Below are 20,193 nucleotides of genomic sequence, written 5' to 3' on the forward strand. Positions count from 1 at the left end.
TTAACTGAAGAATTAGAAATGAGAAAATTATCTACAAGATGGGTGCTGCGACCCTTGACGCGCGCCGACACACATGTGCTGTCGCCAGGGCAAAATTACACCAAGTAAGCTATGAACTGCTGCCACACCCGCCTTATTCACCTGATATGGCTCCATCAGATTTCCATCTCTTCTCAAAACTAAAAATTTTTCTTGGAGGACGAAGATTCATTTCAAACGAAGAATTGATACACGGAGTTGACAACTATTTGCAGGCCTGGAGGAAATTTATTTTCGAGTTGGGACCAAGTTACTGGTACATCGTTGGACCAAGTGCATTAATCTACTAGAAGACTACATTGAAAAGTAAAAAAGTTTTTTCTATTCAGTTCCGTATGCTGTAACTTGCTGTAGCTCTGTTTCATAAATTTTCTTAAGTTACTTCTCTTCTTTATGAATCACCATTACTGTGGAACCAACGGACAGTTAGGAAATTTTACATCTAACATAGATACAAACTTAGGTGGTAGGTAAAAAGAGGTTGACTAACCTTGCAGTACATCCTCGCCTGTGCTCGGATCGTGGTGCCTGTCAACCATCTCGCTTTTAAGCGTACCTCTCTGTCATCTCACATACTCCCACGCAGTTTCTTACTCAAATCTTTTATCTTTTTATTATTTTTAATCACCAGTGTTCCGACTTGTTTGACACAGGTCACCACGACTTACTCACCTGAGCTATCCTCTTCATTTCAGAATAGCAGTTGCACCCTATGTTCTGAATTATTTGTTGGATGTATTGAACTCTGTCTTCTCCTACATATTTTGCCCTCTATATCTCCCTCTAGTATCACAGAGGTTATCCCCTGATACCTTACCACATGTCCTATAAACCTGTACCTTCTTCTTGTTTTCGATATGTTCCTTCCTTCGCCGATGCTGTGGAGAACCTCATTCCCTATCTAATCAGTCAAAATGAGTTTCAACATTCTTCTGTAGCACATTTTGCTTCCATTCTTTTCTTTTCCGGTTTTCCCATTGTCCTTGTGTAAGGTGTCAGGCAAATCCAACACCTTCCATGAAAACCCTGAAATGATCGCAAATCCGGCAATATGTCACATAGCTCCGAATAAATCCTGACATTAAATTAGCCGGCCGCGGTGGTCTAGCGGTTCTAGGCGCTCAGTCCGGAGCTGCGCGACTGCTACGGTCGCAGGTTCTAATCCTGCCTCGGGCATGGATGTGTGTGATGTCCTTAGGTTAGTTAGGTTTAAGTAATTCTAAGTTCTAGGGGACTGATGACCATAGATGTTAAGTCCCATAGTGCTCAGAGCCATTTGAACCATTTGACATTAAATTAACCAAAGTAATATGACCAACAAGTGAGCAAATGGAATACCACAGACTAACTTAAGAGCGCCTAAATGCATGTCATACCTTCCCACCGTGAAACAGATGCAGTTCCGAGGGGAGAGACAAGAACAGAAGCAGAGCCGTGTAGGCTAGAAGGCCCTACGATAAGGGGCGGACAATGGGACACCCACATAGCCGGCCGACCACCGAGAGGTCCATCCACCAACCCACATTAAAAGATAGAGCCCTCCAGAAGAACAGTATAGATCTTACGATAACACTAGAAGGTCCACACCAGCTGCAAGTTTTAGTGTGACACTATATGTGTCTCTGTTACGTTGCAAACCTTAAAGACATTGCCCCACCACGAAAAGTATAACGTTTCTCATTGGATAGCCAGAATTTTTGTAGGTGGAGCTTAAGGTTAAGATTGAGACGCTGATTGGTCAGTTGAAAACACAGCCAGATACCTTTTTCTTAAACCAACGTCGGTAAACAGTAGTAAGGAGAAATTCGAGAGAGTTGCTACCGAGTCCGCGAGGTGTGTGGAGCTGCGCCGCCCGCCGCCACTGACGCTGCCTAACCACCGACAAGGTAATGAACGCACGCGATGCCACATAAGAGCGCATAAGGCTTCACTCAGAACTGCAGAAGTCTCATCTGTTACACCCCCTTTTTACATAATACTAGTGTCGATCGTCAATTAAACTTCGTGGTATTCATATTTGCTACTAGAAGTTAAAATCTGAAAAACAATGATTTTTCTGTTATATAATTATTGAGAAACCACATCAGCCACTGTAATTTACGACAAGTTAAATAAGTAATTAAAGATAATTGAGGGTCACAGTAGACCATTTTTGATAGTTTTCTCTTTTATGAAACTTAATTTAAACCTAGATTGTAGATGTGATATGGCATAGGTAATCCTTAGATCTATTATAGGACTTGGAAAACCATTCAGGGAATATTCTTCAAATTTTTGATGAATGCAGTTGGTTTTTATCATCCTGTATTAAAATATTTCCTTTTATCAATAGTACAATTTATAAACAATGTTTTGTGAGTAGAATAAAAATTCCAATGGTAAACGTAACTGCTTTTTCGACTTTATTTTACCAGCAAATTAAAAACAGGAAAGCCTTGACCCCCTTCCACTAAATTTCTTTAGTATTAAGATTCTTTTACAGGGAGTGTAGTGGAGCTGACACTGAAATCATTAAATAATTGATTATATCATCGCTAGTCTCACTGAACTCTTCTGAACTCTACATGTCATGTGTGTTCTGGCGTCTCCTTGCCAGCAACAGGTCCCAGGTTCAAACTAGTCAATTCCCTAAAAAACACGCTCAGAGCGCTGTTGCGCGAAAGTGGTAGGGAGACACGACTTAGAACAAACAGACACCACGCAGAATGTTAGACTTGTTGCACTACCGTACAATGCTGTGCTCCAAACGTACATCGTCAGAAATTTATGTGTGTTAGAGTGAAGGTAAGTCCTCTGACCATGTGATCTAATATGCTACTGAAAATTGCTGCATGTAAGTGCGCTAGCAAGAACAGAAACAGAGAGCTATGTATTAAGTCGGCAATAGGTTTCTATTAATTAAGCGCTAAACAAAATTAACTCCTCTCGCTCCTCTATTCTGATACGAAAGATAAGATTTTTCTACAAGTAAATGTTTGACAAGCTGTGCTGGATTTTTGAGATTCCTTATTCTCTGATAGCGCATAGCAGAGTAACACTCGCGGCCATGATCAAGTGGGACTGATTCCATTCTGTTTATGAGCTCTATTTGTACATTCTCTCTCAAAGTATTGTTATGGAACAGGTTTTTGTGCGATTGCAATCGGGCAGATATCTCATGTAAATTTAATCGCTTTGTCCCGCGTAATTTTTTTGTGTTCTTGAGATCAAATAGTAATCTCAAGGTTATATGAAATCTCATCTCTGTGGTTCAAACACATTACCTTATCAATTTAATTAAATGAAGAACCAATTTTGCAAGGTGATGGTAGTGATTAGCCATGAAGCAGTCAAATGCTTCATACAGAAGTAAATAAATAAATGTTCTCCTGCCTTTAATTCAATCGATAGCTGAATCAGATCAATTTCTGATCACAGTAATTATCAAGCTAGAAAACTCTATTTTAGATTAGTAAATTACCCCATATCACACAAGGTAAGTTTGTCTCGACATGTCTACCTGCTCATTTAGTTAGCCATTCTGATACCCTTTTGTGATAGCGTGACAGTACCAGGTCACAATAACAAAGTATATGATAAATTATTGAATTAATTCACGATCCGGGGTACATATCCTTCCGATCTGGTGAAGAATAAATGCTGCGCCTGGGATTAAAAGTTGCGTTGAGTAAAGAGATATTTAATCAGTTATCAACACTAAAATATTTAATATGTTAAAGAATATTCTGCTGCTTTTAAGCACATTCGTCTGTTACGAACCATGCTTGAGACAAGACTGCTTAATTTTATTTTCTTTGGGATGAATTCACTTTGAAAAAAAAGGCAACTTTTATACCAAATTTAGTGACCATTGAAAGTAGTAGCGTAAGTACACATACAGCAGATTTACAGATATAGTTACAGATTTGTTCAGTTAATCATCAGTTTCTAAGTACTTTGGCGTGGGCTACTGCAACGAATAACCAAGTAAATATTCTGAAACGAACGAAATTCCTTCCACCATTCGCTGTTTGTTATAGGAGAAAATGACATGGGAATTTAAAATGTTCCTTCAAGTGACTTTCTTTGTATGGATATGTAAAAAAGAGTCTTACATCGTCACCACATTTGCAATGACACTCTGTAGCCACTGACATCACTCCTCGATGGTGTCACAATTAATTCAATCATGCATTGATGCTGACTGTGTCTCACAGCAAGCTGTTACGTTCCAGCCAGTTTAGTCGTATATATTCACATTTCGTAACAAACAACCATGATTATGGCCACTACAACAAGATGGCGTAGTGTGAGATACGTAATGGGAACCTACAGCTCTACAGCTGTCGCACTCGCTCCTAAATATATGTTAAATCTACGCAAGAAATGAAACTAGTTACACAAACAACTAAGTGCAGCAAAAAAAAAAAAAAAAAAAATACGAGTTACTGTCTTGAAACGATAGAACGATAGTATGGCAACGAAAGGAAAACGGACATAAAAGCTTGCCGCTATAGGAGCAGCAACTATATTAACAGGCGGAAAACCGAAAAACTTGTAGAAAACAAATATAACGTATGATTAATATACTTTTATTTATAATGGTTGGATAATGTGGAAGATTCAAAATGCCCTCTGAATACGGAGGTTACAGTAAAACCAGCGGCAGGTGGTATGACTTTTGGAAACCTGCAGAATGGGAGGAGAATGAAAAAGTCGGTGAAGAACTAAAGACAGAAATAAAAATTAGAATAGGTACTATAGTAATAAAACGATAAAATTTTCTTATTTGGAGCATACAATACAATATCTTAGCATTAGGCCTTGTAGGTGGGAGAATGGGAGGGGGGGGGGGGAGGGGGGTGGCAGCAATAAGAAACGAAAGACTGAATTTTATGTTCGCAGCTAAAGGCATCGAAACGTTATCTCACCCCAATATTTTTAATGAGAAATTAAAGCCGATAATTGCCGCCCTTAATTATTCTCTGGAGTCGCATTTATTTAAGAGTGAACTCATCAAACGTAGAATATTTGTTCATTAAAAAATGAATTTTTACAGAGGTAGCCCCTTAGGCTTTCTGTTTGTCATTGATTTGCAGTCAGGTCCTACTTTCCGCCGCGTCCAATAGAAATGAGAAAAATATGTATAGCACACGATCAAAAGCTTGCTCCGCATTTTAATTATAATGTTTACTTAACAAGCTCGCCATCAGTATCTGTCGCCTGTAAAAACAAATATAGGGATCTTCATTTTCTCCCTAGTTTCTGTGTACTTCCTTTTTAAGCTAACTCATCGAAACAAGAGCGTTATTTTCTGGGATTTGATGCACTGTTTTGTACGAGATGTCGGTACGTAAGAATAAATTAGCCTTCTCACACTGACAGCAGTACTATACACTCCAACAAAATTGAAGCGAAATTTGCTTTTGTTTACCGAATAATAAATATAATTTTCATCGATACAAGGCATGAACATCAACCCTCCCATTATGTGGGAAAATGCCCCTGTGTGAGTTTCATTCTGGTGAACCTGTCGGACTTACATGTTTGAAGGGGACCGGCATCGTCGCTGTTGTTTTTTATTTAACGTATTTCTGCAACACCCCTGCTGCCATCAGTAGTTAGCGTAGTCGGCTGCTGACCTGGTGGTCACGGGTTCGATTCCCAGAGTTTGTCGCAGATTTTTTTCTATATTCCCGAAATCTTGAACATGATCTGTTTTGGTTCTTGATACAGAACCATCAGTGTAACACACCATATCTTCACTCCAGACTTCAAACCATGCAGCACATACACCTAAAGAAATGAGGTGCAAGTCAAAGTGAACTACCCAATATATCTACGGACGCAAGAGAAGATGACACGAAAAGTAACAAATATGCTGCAATTTTCAGTCATTTTGTTAAAACACCCCTTTAATCTACTTTCACGCAAATCCTGTATTTACCAACTTCAGTTTGTCTTAACATCAATTCCACCAGGGATAAATGACGGACCTATCTCAATTTATATCGAGAACAAGCTGGAATTTACTTTAAGAAACAGTTTAGAGATTTGCAAGACATAGAAAATAAGTAGAACATTAGGAAGATACAAAGAACAGTATCGTGCTTCGTCACTAGTTCGCTTATTACCCATCGAACTTAGGTGGCTGACAAATTAAGAGACGGTGTGCTGTATTGCATAAGTTCGGAGAGCGGACGTACGGAGAAGATCTAACAATTTGTTTCCTCCTAGAAATAGCTCCTGAAAAGGTAAAGTCAGAGATATTCAAGGTCACATGGAAGCTGCCAGCAGTCATTCTTCCTGTGCACTTTTTGTGTCTGAAACAGGCAAGGGAGAATTGACACTTATTTCAAATACCGTCTGCTATCGATAAATTGTTATAGTATCACTTCGTTTCGGACTCTGTCAATTGTAAACAAACAAAATGATTTACTGCTTGTCCCTGAATTGAAAACCTAATAAAGAATAGTGTCGTACACTTCCCTCTGTTAAGTAGTTAACGATAACTGTGAAGGAACAATTACAAAGAAAACCTCTACTTACCAGTGACGCAGTTTATTTTATTTGTTTAAATAAGTAACCAAAATATCCGTCGAGCAAACAGTCTATGTAGTTACCTTGTAATAAAGTACCTACCAGTTTATCCTTCGTAAGTTAACAGACTTCTCATTTACAAAATTATATCCCCTTCGCATTTGCCCCTAAAAGCTCTAACAACTTATATATTGGTTATTTTACAATATAGGAAAAAAACAGCCGAATTACAACATTTTAATTTTTAATACATTGTTATTAGACAGTTAATTGAAATTATTCTTTATTATTATAAAGAAATATTCTTTATGCGACTTTTATTTTAATTATTGGTTTATTTTGTTTAGCTTAGTTCCTTATTTCCTTTTAACTTTACTCCCCTGAAAACCTGGAAATTATAAAGACTTCGTTTTAAATACAACAGGAGAGCAAGAGAAGGGTTCTACAGCGGCGATCTCGCAGAAATTCCTCGTCGTTATCTGCTCCATCTGAAGCGTCTAAAACCTTTACTCGCTACGCAGGTCGTTCGGCACAACTTCGTGCAACGTTGTTCGATGAGTCTGGATGACAGGTGCAGCAATTTAGCAAGTTAAAGGTTATTAATTCGGAGATAATCTCTCGACGAATTATGACCGTGGAAAATGCAGCTTCGCACTACCGTTCTAAACTTCACCTTCGAGCGATCTACGTCTCGTATAATATGGACCGTGATGATTAAGTAATTTCGGTATGGAGTTAGACACACCTTGAATACTTGGATGTTAGTTATTGTATTTTATTTTGTGCAAAACACTAATTGAACATTTACTATATATCGCAACGGCGTCTCACAAGAGTACAATGTCTCTCCTCATCTCACATGTCCGATCTCTCCATTTCCTTCACACATAGTTCGGTAATACCCAGAGATGCGTTCATAGCAGGGAACGTACGGTCCTGGCAGTTGGTATATGTCGTTCACCATAATATCAACTCACTGCACCCAAATTGGAGTTTTGCAGACATTTGTACACCATAACTTGCTCTATATGCATACACATAACACTGTTTCGTAATGTTTAAATACCTTGTTTCATGTTTTGGAGTAATATTGAGGAATACCCATTCAATTAAGTAACGCAACAAAGTTTAAAATTTTGCAAAGTTGCTACATGATTCGTAAGACGAAAGTAAGAGCATTAAACAACTACTTCATGTAACAGAAAAACAGCCTGTAAAACAAGTTTCTGTAGATTCAGCGACTTGCTATTGTCACATCAAGGCTGAACTAACTTGGTGATAAGTAGATCAACTGACACGCAAGTTCTGTGAGAGACTTTAACCTATGAAAGAATTGACAGTTTCGTCCTTTTCATTGCTATGTAGATGATTCTAGAAGAACTTTTGTCCAATAATACAGCATGACAAAAGTGAAAGCAAATTACTGCGTCGACATTTGCGTCTCTTGATGCAAAGACTTAAAAAGATTGTGATCCGGGACTATCACAGCAATCAGACGCATATAAATCTGTATTTCATTGCAGACCTAGCTGCCCCATACCCCACCCCCCATGAAACATGGACCTTGCTGTTAGTGGGGAGGATTGCAATACAGATAGACGTACCGTAGGTACAACCAAGGTTACTAAATAATAAGGTTGGGCAGTAAGCGCTCTGCTCTGCCATTGGCTGGCCTAGTGACATCAGCGTGCAAGCAAGCGCTCAGAAGCAGACGACACGGCATGCGCGTTTACGTCAAGTTTTTGGCGGAAGATTTTGTTTATACCAGAATAGAGATATCTAAACTGCTTTTCTACTGCCAAAATATTACAGTTAAAACTGATGAGTTATATTCTTTCGCAGCTTATGCCTCACATATCGGTAAAATATCAGATCACAACCACACTGACACACACTTGAAATTCGAAACCTCGGCTCAGATAAATCAGAATCTATTCATTTAATCGCATTGACATAAATTTAATTAAGAGCTCGAAGTTGCACACACTTGTATGTAAGAACAGCATTCCCTCTTTCTAAAGCCGCTATAGTATTCATCAAAGTAACTTTATCTGTGTCTGAAAAAAAAACTGTCATCTGTACATGTGCTCTTATCATGATGTTTCTTATTCGGTGACAGCTTTTCCAGAGTTTCCAGAGATCTCTTATGTAGTTCTCGTTTCTTATACCGTTTGGTTCTGTCTTCTTGTTGCGGGTAACACATTGACAGTCGCACTACTGCACGAAAAATTGCACGAAGGAACTACATCTGGCTTGAGCATTCTTTTTCGGGGCAAATTAAGCAATTCAGACTGTAAATACCTTAAGTAATCAGTTTCTGCGAAATGGTGAGGACATATTCGTGCATGTGCAACATTTACACTGCCTTTCCTACAAAATTTCGACAATCATAGTTTTTGTAATGTTTCATTACGCGGGAAACTGTGATACATTACGTCAGTTCCCTTTGTGCTCCGGTTGTAGGAAAAACAGCCCGTAACAACACAGCCTGGCATTGTAAAAATTAATTTTCTCACTCACTTGTAGATTCTCCAATAAGAATTTCACAGGAAGAACCATAAACTATAGAGCTGGCTAACACAATGTTGATCCCGCTGTCCACTATCGCTAAATATTTCAGTTCCGAATCAAATATCAATTATAGCAAAAACCGTTAACACTCCCGAATTCCGAATGTTTCCGCTGTTGACTGAGTACCTCAGAAGAAAAAACTCAATCAAAATACTCCTTCAAACACAAAACAACACAAGAAAAACAATCACACAAAATTCGAACTGTGTACTGTTTGGCGCAGCTGCTTCCACCGTGACGTCATGCGCACAACCGAGAAAACACGTTGCTTTCTGCGCAGAGCTTTCTGCGCCCCCCTGGGTACAACCACAACGGAGGGGTATCTGTTGAGAAGCCAGACAAGCGTGTGGTTCCTGAAGAAGGGAAGCAGCCTTTTCAGTAGTTGCAGGGGCAACAGTCTGGGTGATTGACTGATCTGGCTTTGTAACACTAACCAAAACGGCCTTGCTGTGCTGGTACTGCGAATGCCTGAAAACAAGGGAAACTACAGCCGTAATTTTTCCCGAGGTCATACAGCTTTAATGTATGGTTAAATGATGATGGCGTCCTCTTGGGTAAAATATTCCGGAGGTAAAATAGTCCCCCATTCGGATCTCCGGGCGAGGACTACTCAAGAGGACGTCGTTATCAGAAGAAAGAAAACCGGCGTTCTATGGATCGGAGCGTGGAATGTCAGATCTCTTAATCGGGCAGGTAGGTTAGAAAATTTAAAAAGGGAAATGGATAGGTTAAAGTTAGATATAGTGAGAATTAGTGAAGTTCGGTGGCAGGAGGAACAAGACTTTGGTCAGGTGAATACAGGTTTATAAATACAAAATCCAATAGGGGTAATGCAGGAGTAGGTTTAATAAAGAATAGGAAAATAGGAATGCGGGTAGGCTACTACAAACAGCATACTGAACGCATTATTCTGGCCAAGATAGTTACGAAGCCCACGCCTACCACAGTAGCACAAGTTTATATGTCAACTAGCTCCGCAGATGACGAAGAGATTGATTAAATGTATGATGCGATGAAAGAAATTATTCAGATAGTGAAGGGAAACGAAAATTTAATAGTCATGGGTGACTGGAATACGATAGTAGGAGAAGGAAGAGAAGGAAACGTAGTAGTCGAATACAGGATGGGACTAAGGAATGGAAGAGTAAACCGCCTGGTAGAATTTTGCACAGAGCGTAACTCAATCATAGCTAACACTTGGTTCAAGAATCATAAAAGAAGGTTGTATACATGAGAAGCCTCGAGATACTGGAAGGTCTCAGATTATATAATGGTAAGACAGAGATTTAGCAACCAGGTTTTAAATTGTAAGACATTTCCAGGGGCAGATGTGGACTCTGACCACAATCTATAGGTTATGAAATGTAGATTAAAACTGAAGAAACTCCAAAAAGGTGGGAATTTGAGGAGATGGGACCTGGATAAACTGAAAGAACCAGAGTTTTTAGAGAGCATCAAGGAGATCATTAGCGATCGATTGACAAGAGTGGGGGAGGGAGATACAGTAGAAGAAGAATGGGTAGCTTTGAGAGATGAAATAGTGAAGGTAGCAGAGGATGAAGTAGGTAAAGTAGACAGATACTGCCTACAGGAAAATTAAAGAGACTTTTGAAGAAAAGAGAACCAATTACATGAATATCAAGAGCTCAGATGGAAACCCAGGTCCAAGCAAAGAAGGGAAAGCAGAAAGGTGGATGGATTATATAGAGGGTCTATACAAGGGCGATGTTCTTGAGGACAATATTATGGAAATTGAAGAGAATGTAGATGAAGATGAAATAGGAGATATGATACTGCGTGAAGAGTTTGACAGAGCACTGAAAGACCTAAGTCGAAACAAGGCCCCGGGAGTAAACAATATTCCATTAGAACTATTGACAGCCTTGGGAGGGCCAGTCCTGACAAAACTCTACCATCTAGTGAGCAAGATGTATGAGAAAGGCGAAATACCCTCAGACTTAAAGAAGGATATAGTAATTCCAATCCCAAAGAAAGCAGGTGTTGACAGATGTTAAAATTACCGAACTATCAGTTTAATAAGCCACGGCTGCAAAATAATAACACGAATTCCTTACAGACGAATAGAAAAACTGGTAGAAGCCGAGCTCGGGGAAGATCAGTTTGGATTACGTAGCAACGTTGGAACACGTGAGGCAATACTGACCCTACGACTTATCTTAGAAAATAGATTAAGGAAAGGCAAACCTAAGTTTCTAGCATTTGTAGACTTTTGACAGTGTTTACTGGAATACTCTCTTTCAAATTCTGAAGTTGTCAGGGGTAAAATACAGGGATCGAAAGGCTATTTACAATTTGTACAGAAACCAGATTGCAGTTATAAAATTCGAGGGTCATGAAAGGGAAATAGTGGTTGGGAAGGGAGTGAGACAGGGATGTAGACTCTCCCCGATGTTATTCAATCTGTATATTGAGAAAGCAGTAAAGGAAACAAAAGAAAAAATCGGAGTAGGAATTAAAATGCATGGAGTAGAAATAAAAACTTTGAGGTTCGCCGATGACATTGTATTTCTGTCAGAGATGGCAAAGGACCTGGAAGAGCAGCTGAATGGAATGGAGAGTGTCTTGAAAGGAGGATATAACATGAACATCAACAAAAGCAAAACGAGGATAATGGAATGTAGTCGAATTAAATCGGGTCATGCTGCGGGAATTATATTAGGAAATGAGACGCTTAAAGCAGCAAGTGACTTTTGCTATTTGGGGAGCAAAATATCTGATGATGGTCGAAGTAGAGAGGATATGTAATGTAGACTGGCGATGGCAAGGAAAGGGTTTCTGAAGAAGAGAAATTTGTTAACATCGAGTATAGATTTAAGTTTCAGGAAGTCGTTTCTGAAAGTATTTGTCTGGAGTGTAGCCATGTATGGAAGTGAAACGTGGACGATAAATGGTCTAGACAAGAAGAGAATAGAAGCTTTCGAAATGTGGTGCAAGAGAAGAATGCTGAAGATTAGATGGGTAGATCACATAACTAATGAGGAGGTATTGAATAGAATTGGAGAGAAGAGAGATTTGTTACAGAGCTTGACTAGAAGAAGGGATCGGTTGGTAGGGCATCAAGGAATCAGCAATTTAGTATTGGAGGGAAGTGTGGAGGGTAAAAGTCATAGAGGGAGACCAAGAGATGAATACACTAAACAGATTCAGAAGGTTGTAGATTGCAGTAGGTACTGGGAGATTAAGAAGCTTTGCATAGGATAGAGTAGCATGAAGAGCTGCATCAAACCAGTCTCTGGACTGAAGACCACAATAACAAAAACAACAGCTGTATTTCAACTACATTATAGCTAACATGCAACTAATTGCTGTTTTCATCCCTGATTATAACATTTTCATAATGGCTGAGCACAGGAATTCCTAGTGGAATCCAACCTAACTTAAGAAGAAACTGCACTCCAGTTCTTTCATTTCTATGTTTCACGTGATGTCAGGTTTGAATCAAAAGCATACTCGTAGGTTTTCCCTTAGTTTCTGTTAATTAACAGTCAATAAAATCGTGGACTGAATGAATGGAATGAAAGAAGAAGCCACTTGAATTTTTGCATAGAGAATAATTTAGTCATTGCCGAACCCTTGGTTTAAGTATCACGGGGTGGTAAGACAGAGATTTAGAGACCAGATTATGGAATGCAAAGTATTTCTAGGAACAGATATAAACTCAGACTGTAATACTGGGTATGAACTGCAGATTAAAAATTAAGAAATTGCGAAAGGTAGGAAACTAAGGAGATGTGATGTAGATAATGTGAAAAAACAAGAGGTTGATGGGAATTTCAGAGGGAGTGTTACGTAACGTTGGACTGACACAGGGAAAGGGAATACAATAGAAGACGAATGGGTATCTTGAAGAGATGAAATAGGAAAGGCAGTAAAGGATTACATGGGTAAAAGAAAGCCTAGAAGATATTCATGGATGCACAGGAGGTACTTTATTTACTTGATGAATGGAGGAAATATAAAAATCAGCAAATGAAGCACACAAATGGGAATACCGACTTCTAAAAAATGAAAATGACAAAGTACAATACGGCTAAACAGGAATGGCTAGAGGATAAATGCAGTGTTGAAGAAATATGTATAACTAAGGGAAACAGTTGCTTCCAACACGAAAATTAAGGTGACCTTTTGGTGGCTGCAACTGCGTGACTGTCAAGAGCACTAATGGAAAGTCTGTACTAAGCAAAGAAGGGAATCCTGAAAGGCGGAAGGAATATACTGTGAGTCGATACAGATATTTTAAATGTGATCCTTTATACATACGTGTGTTAGTTGTTATTTCAATGTGTCAAACAGTGTTCTCACAAACACATCACAAACTTCACGACCTGATGTTTTCCACACAGTCATTCTGAACTAGTAAGTGTAGTACGCCTGTCAGTTTAGGCTAACCGTCTTGCGTCCACTTGTGCACATTGCAACACGTGACCTGCTGCCCAGGCAGAAATATGCATTAATTCCTCGCTCTTGTAACATGTATTTGGAGGTACTCTATCATTGTGTGTGGTGTCTGTTTGTTCTAAGTCGTGTCTCCCTACCACTTTCGCGCAACGACGCTCTGAGCGTGTTTTTTTAGGGAATTGACTAGTTTGAACCTGAGACCTGTTGCTGGTAAGGAGACGACAGAACACACATGAAATGTAGAGTTCAGAAGAGTTCAGTGAGAGTAGCGATGATATAACCAAATAGTTAATGATTTTAGTGGAAGGGGTTCAAGGCTTTCCTATTTTTAGTTAGCTGGAAAATAACGTCGAAAAAGCAGTTGTTTACCATTGGAAATTTTATTCTACTCACAAAACACTGTTTATAAATTGCACTATTGATAGAAGGAAATGTTTTAATACAGGATGATAAAAACCAACTACGTTCAACAAAAATGTGAACGAATATTCCCTGAGTGGGTTTCCAAGTTCTACAATGGATCGAAGGATGACCTATGCCACATCACATCTATAATCTAGGTTTAAATTAAGTTTCACAAAAGGGGTAACTATCAAAATGGTCTACAGTGAACCTCAATTATCTTTAATTACTTATCTAACTTGTAAATTACAGTGGCTGATGTGGCTTCTCAATAAGTATATAACAGAAAAATCATCGCGTTTCAGATTTTAACTTAAGTAGCAAATGTGAATACCATGAGACTTCAGAATGAGATTTTCACTCTGCAGCGGAGTGTGCGCTGATATGAAACTTCCTGGCAGATTAAAACTGTATGCCCGACCGAGATACTGGCAGAAGTAAGGCTGTGAGACCGGGCGTGAGTCGTGCTTCGGTAGCTCAGTTGGTAGAACACTTGCCCGCGAAAGGCATAGGTCCCGAGTTCGAGTCTCGGTCGGGCACACAGTTATAATCTGCCAGGAAGTTTCACCATGAGATTTAATTGTCGATCGACACTAGTATTACGTAAAAAGGGGATGTAACACATGAGACTTCTGCAGTTCTGAGTGAAGCCTTATGCGCTCAAAAATGCGGCATCGCGTGCGTTCATTACCTTGTCGGTGTTCGTCAGGGGACGACGGCCGGCGCAGCTCCCTACAGCGCGCCGACTCGGAAGTAGCTCTCCTAACTTCTCCTTACTACAATTTACCGAAGTTGGTTTAAAACAAAACTATCTGGCTGTGTTTTCATCTGACCAATCAGGGTCTCAATGTTAACCTTAAGCTCCGCCTACAAAAATTCTGTCTATCCAATGAGAAACGTTATGCTTTTCGTGGTGGGGCAATGTTTTTAAAGTTTGCAACGTAACACAGACGCGAAAAAGTCTCAAGCTAAAACTTGCGTCTGGTGTGGCCCTTTTAGTGTTATCGTAAGGTCTATACTGTTCTTCTGGAGGGCTCTAGCTTTTAACATGGTCTGGGGGGTGGTCCTTTCGGTTAGCTGGCGACGTGGGTGTCCGTCCCTTATCGTAGGGCCTTCTAGCTTAACACGGTTCTGCTCTTGGCTTCTGTTCTCGTTTCTCCCCTCGGAACTGCGTCTGTCTCACGGTGGGAAGGTATGACATGCATTTAGGTATTCTTGTGTTAGTCTGTGGTATTCCATTTGCTCACTCGTTACTCGTATTACTTTGGTTAATTTAATGTCACGATTTATTCGGAGCTACGTGACATACTACTGGATTTGCTTATCATGTCAGGGTTTTCATGGAAGGTGTTGGATTTGCCTGACACCTTACATATCACCACCCTTCGAACTTAATTTTTGCACTTAATTTAGGCAATTATTGAATCGTTGTCTAAGTCAGTCATAAATTATTTCTTTGTCTAAATTTTGTTGCCTACTGTTCAGCCACGGTATTCTGGTTATATGCTACTCTGTATTACTAATTTATATTGTTCTATTCTTCCACATTATTTTCAAAAATATGTTTATATTGACAAGAGAATAATATTTTTATATTGTTATTATTATTATTAATTTTTAATTATTTTCTTTCTTTATTTAAGTGTGAAGTTTGTTTTTAAGAAGTTTGCTATCAAAAGTGAGGAGTCTTTGACATCGATTTTCTTAGAAATATTGTTTTTATAAATGTAGTAATTAAGTAAAATATATTCCTAACATATTTTCTAAATATCATGTACAAGAAAATGTTTTTTTTTTCTAGACACTCACTTCAACATTGTTACACTAACAAATAAGAATTATTTCCAAGAATTGCTTTGACAAAGAAATATACATACACAAGTATTGAGATATTATCCTAACAAATGGTACAAATGTTAAAAAAAAGGGTAAACATCCAACAAGATAATTTTATATTGTTTGTTTTTACAAGGAGAAAATAATTAAAATATAGTTATTCTTTTATTTTTATGAGGACAAAATAAGTGGCATATAGTTGTAGTGTTTATTATGCGTTACTGTTGTTCCTTATATACTGTCCATTTCAGAACTAATGACTTATTTTTATCGATAGTCTATTTTTTACTTAAGTCCATAGTCAATGACTGTTATTTTGTAGTTTATTAGCTGTCTGGTGTGCTTAACGTATTTAGTTTTTCACACGTTTCTTTTGCACAATTCCTACATCACATAATTTGATTTCACACATTCACACAATCCTATGAATGTTTAAGCATGAGGTTGGCGAATGTTTTTGCACGAAGATGATGGACTTGAGTGAGATGGATGTGGGCAATTATTTGATGTACAGCTTCGTTCGTCATTCCTTGTTGGCTTTGCAAGTGTGTGTTGCTGTTGTGGAGGTCCCATAATGGTTTACTGGCTTTGTATGCATGAAAGTCATCGTTATGTGTCGCTGAAAGCGGTCGTTTTTTGTAGTAATACTTCGCAGCCGACTAGTTTACAATAGGATAGGGATTTGGGAAGGTATGTCGTCTATTCTTCACCCATCTTCTTTCTTGGTCTCAATCTTGCGAATCTTCAACTTCTGTTCTTCCTGCTTTTTCTCTGCTTCTTGGTTCTTCTATGGGGAGGATATGGAAATATTTATTGATAGCTAGTCGCTTTGATGTTCTCCTCTTAGTAATAGTTTGATAAATTGTTTGGGCGTGTCATTTTTATTTTGTGCCATTTTTTGCTCGCTCCGCTGACTCGGGCCGTTCCAAGACCCTCACTCTGTGGTTCCGTGTTCTGTCCCAGTAGGGTTCCGCCACCCTGTGATTCACAGATTTACTGCCCACTTCCACTACAAGAAGGGCCCTCTGTTGGTCTCCCTGTCCTTTCCCTTCTCTCGACGCTTCTGCCTTATAGGAATCGTATCTTGCTAATTACATCCTTTTCTTTATTGATACTTCTCGCGTTGCAACTTGTGGGTCGTTGCATCTGGTCTTTGCTGGAGTTTTTACAATGGTTCTTACAAAAAGTTTTACATAGAATCATTTAACGTATGTCTAGTACCTACATTGTTTAACGCCTTCTTAAAAAGCTTTACAAATTTCGGCGCCCTTTCCATGTTACAATTCTAAGATATTTTGAGTCTTAACTTCTACAAGAATCCTCAAATTCGTTTTTTTATTTTTTGTGTAGTGTCGTGGTGTATAGCATTTTAGTATTTCATGCTGTTAGACTATCTACACTTTATCCCTTCACCTTAATCTATGGTACTATTGGTGTTATTTGTGTTTTTGTTTTTATTGAAACTACTTTCTTTTTCCCACCTTCCTCTCTATTCACTCTTCTTTCTCCTGACGATCTTATCTGCAACGTAATCTTGAAATATTGTGCTGATTATTTACCGGTAATAAAATTAATCTTCAAACTTTTTGATATGGCTCACATGGTGAAGTCCTAAGGTTTTGCCTGTTTTTGGGTTCATTAGTTCCACAGCATTATCATGAGCAATTCGGCTAATTATGACAGGTCCTTTGTATGCAGTGTAAAACTTATGTATTTTGTGTTTCTGTTTGCTGGAGAGATGGTGTGTTTTTACAAATACTTTCTGGCCTACTGAGAATGTTGTTTTAATTGCTCTTCTATCTCCTCTTTCTTTTCTTTTAATGGCTGCCTTTCTGATGTTGGAGAATGCTGTTGCTATGACTTGTTTGTGCTGTCTACATGGTACAATAGGATATCTAACGTTTTCTCTTGTTATGTTTGGGGGTTCAATATTTTTAAGTACAGTAACTGGAGGTATTAGTGTAGTGCTATGTGGCATTTCATTTATTACTTCTTGAAAATCTTTGAGGTATATATCCCAAGTGTTGTGTCTTTTGCCTGCATATAATCGGCGTACAGTGCCTATGTCCTTCATAGATCGTTCTGCTGGATTTATGCTATGTTTGTACTTAGATATGTAGATGGGTTTTATTTTGTGTTGTTTTAACGTGTTCTGCCATTGCACTGATTTGTATTGTGGGTCATTATCCGAAATTATTCCCTCCACTCGACCTACTTGTCTGAGAAAATCTTGTCTAAATGCTTTACTTATAGTAAGACCTGTTGCCCGTTTTAATGGTGTCAAGGTAACATATTTAGAAGTAAGTTCCAAAACGACAAATATGAAAATATATCCATTTTTTGTGCGTGGGAGGGGCCCCATCAAATCTGTTGCAGCTATTTGTTTTAATATTTTAGGGATTATTGGAAACATAGGTGGTTTGGTTTGGAAAGTGACGTGTTTAGCCCTCATACATTTTTTGTATTTGACTAATACTGTTCTAATTCGTCTTTCCATATTAGGAAAATGGCTTGTTTGTTTTATTTTTAAAAAGCATTTCTTTGGTCCAAAGTGGCCATTACTTAAATGTGTAAACCATATGTACTTATTAATTAGTTCATCTGGGATATATATTAACCATTCATTCGTTGCAACATTTCGTCTAAAAAATAAAACATTGTTTTTTACGAGATAGTGCTGTCGAATGTCTGGAAAATCCTTACTTCTCCACTTGTGTTTGATTCCTAGTATTTCGGGATCCTTGTCCTGTTCTTTGCCTATGTTGTTCAGTGCTGTCGTAACGTAGTTTTCTAAAGGTACTTGTTTCATATAGTACATTGTAAACTGGTCTTCTGCTGCTTCCAAACCTATGTTATTGGATGCACCCTGTGGACATCGTGATAAAGCATCTGCTAATACATTCGGTGGTCCTGGTATGTGTGTAATAGTGAAGTCAAATTCTTGTAGTATTAACATCCATCTGGCTAATCTCCCATGAGTTAGTTTGGCGGATAACAGAAATTCTAATGCTTTGTGGTCAGTGTATACTTTTGTTTTTCTTCCGAATAGGAAGTATCGAAAACGTTGGAAGCCCCATACAATGGCCAATGCTTCCAGCACCGTGACTGAATAGTTTTTCTCGCTTTGTGTGAGCATCCGACTGGCAAATGCAATTGTTCTATATGATCTTAGCCCTGCCTGTTCGTATTCTTGGAATAAAACAACTCCTAAACCTGTTTTCGCGCTATCAGTGGCCATACAAAAATTTTGTGTTAGATCAGGATGTGCTAAAATCGGTGCTGTTGTTATTGCGTTTTTCACTCTTAAAAATTCTTCATTGGCTTGTTGATCCCGTACCCATGGCGTGTTTTTTCCAGTCAATGCACATAGGCGTGGTGTTGCGAGAGAGTCGATTCAAATAAATTTTTTATAGAATCCGGTGAGACCTAGAAATCCTGTGAGAGTTTTCTTATTATATGGAGTACAGAATTCTTTGATTGCCATTAGTTTTTCTGGGTCGGTCATTACCCATTTCTCTGAAATTATGTGTCCTAGAAATTTGACCTCTCGCCTTCCAAATTTGGATTTTGTTATATTTACTGTGACCCCATGCTCTTTCAAGATCTGTAAAAACTGATTTAATGTGTCGTTGTGATGTTCCCAAGAGGTTCTGCTATAATCACATCATCAACATAACAAGTAATTTTTTGTAAAATTTCAGGACTGAGTATAGTATTAAATCCCCTAATGAACGCTGCTGATGATATGTTTAAACCAAATGGCAATCGTTTAAACTGGTAACATCTACCGAATACGATAAATGCTGTAAATTTTCTATATTCTGGGGCCAATTGTATTTGCCAGAAACTACTCCGTAAATCAATTGGTGAAAATATCTTAACATCGTCGAAATTTTTTATCAATTCCTCTAATTTTTCTGGGCGATCTGTCTCAGTGATTATGATTGTGTTGATCTGTCTGGAATCAAGCACTAACCTGATGCTCCCATCTCATTTGTACAATATGGAGCGGGCTGTTATATGTGGAGGTAGCTGGTTCAATAATATCGTCATCTAACATTTTAGATATCTCCAGGAATACTTTATTCCTGTAGCTTAATGGGATTGTATAGGGTGGCACTCTAAATGGTTTGTGCTGTTTTACTTCAAACTTGTACTAATAATGTTTAATACTGCCAGTCTTAGGTAAAAATACCTCTGCTTTATCTCGTAAAATACCCTCTAATTCTCTTTTACTGTGTTCCGAAATACCATGAACTTCTTGCAATTTTTCGTCCATTTCTTTATGGACTTCTAACATGAATTGAGGCGATTCCCCATTTTGTGCATACCATTCTAACTCTTCATCCTCTTTATCTCGCGTCATTCTTAATTGTTTGTTTTTAACTGGTATTTCTTCTAATTTTA

This window comes from Schistocerca nitens, chromosome 8, assembly GCF_023898315.1.
Source record: "Schistocerca nitens isolate TAMUIC-IGC-003100 chromosome 8, iqSchNite1.1, whole genome shotgun sequence".
In the NCBI taxonomy this organism is placed as follows: Eukaryota; Metazoa; Arthropoda; class Insecta; order Orthoptera; family Acrididae; genus Schistocerca; species Schistocerca nitens.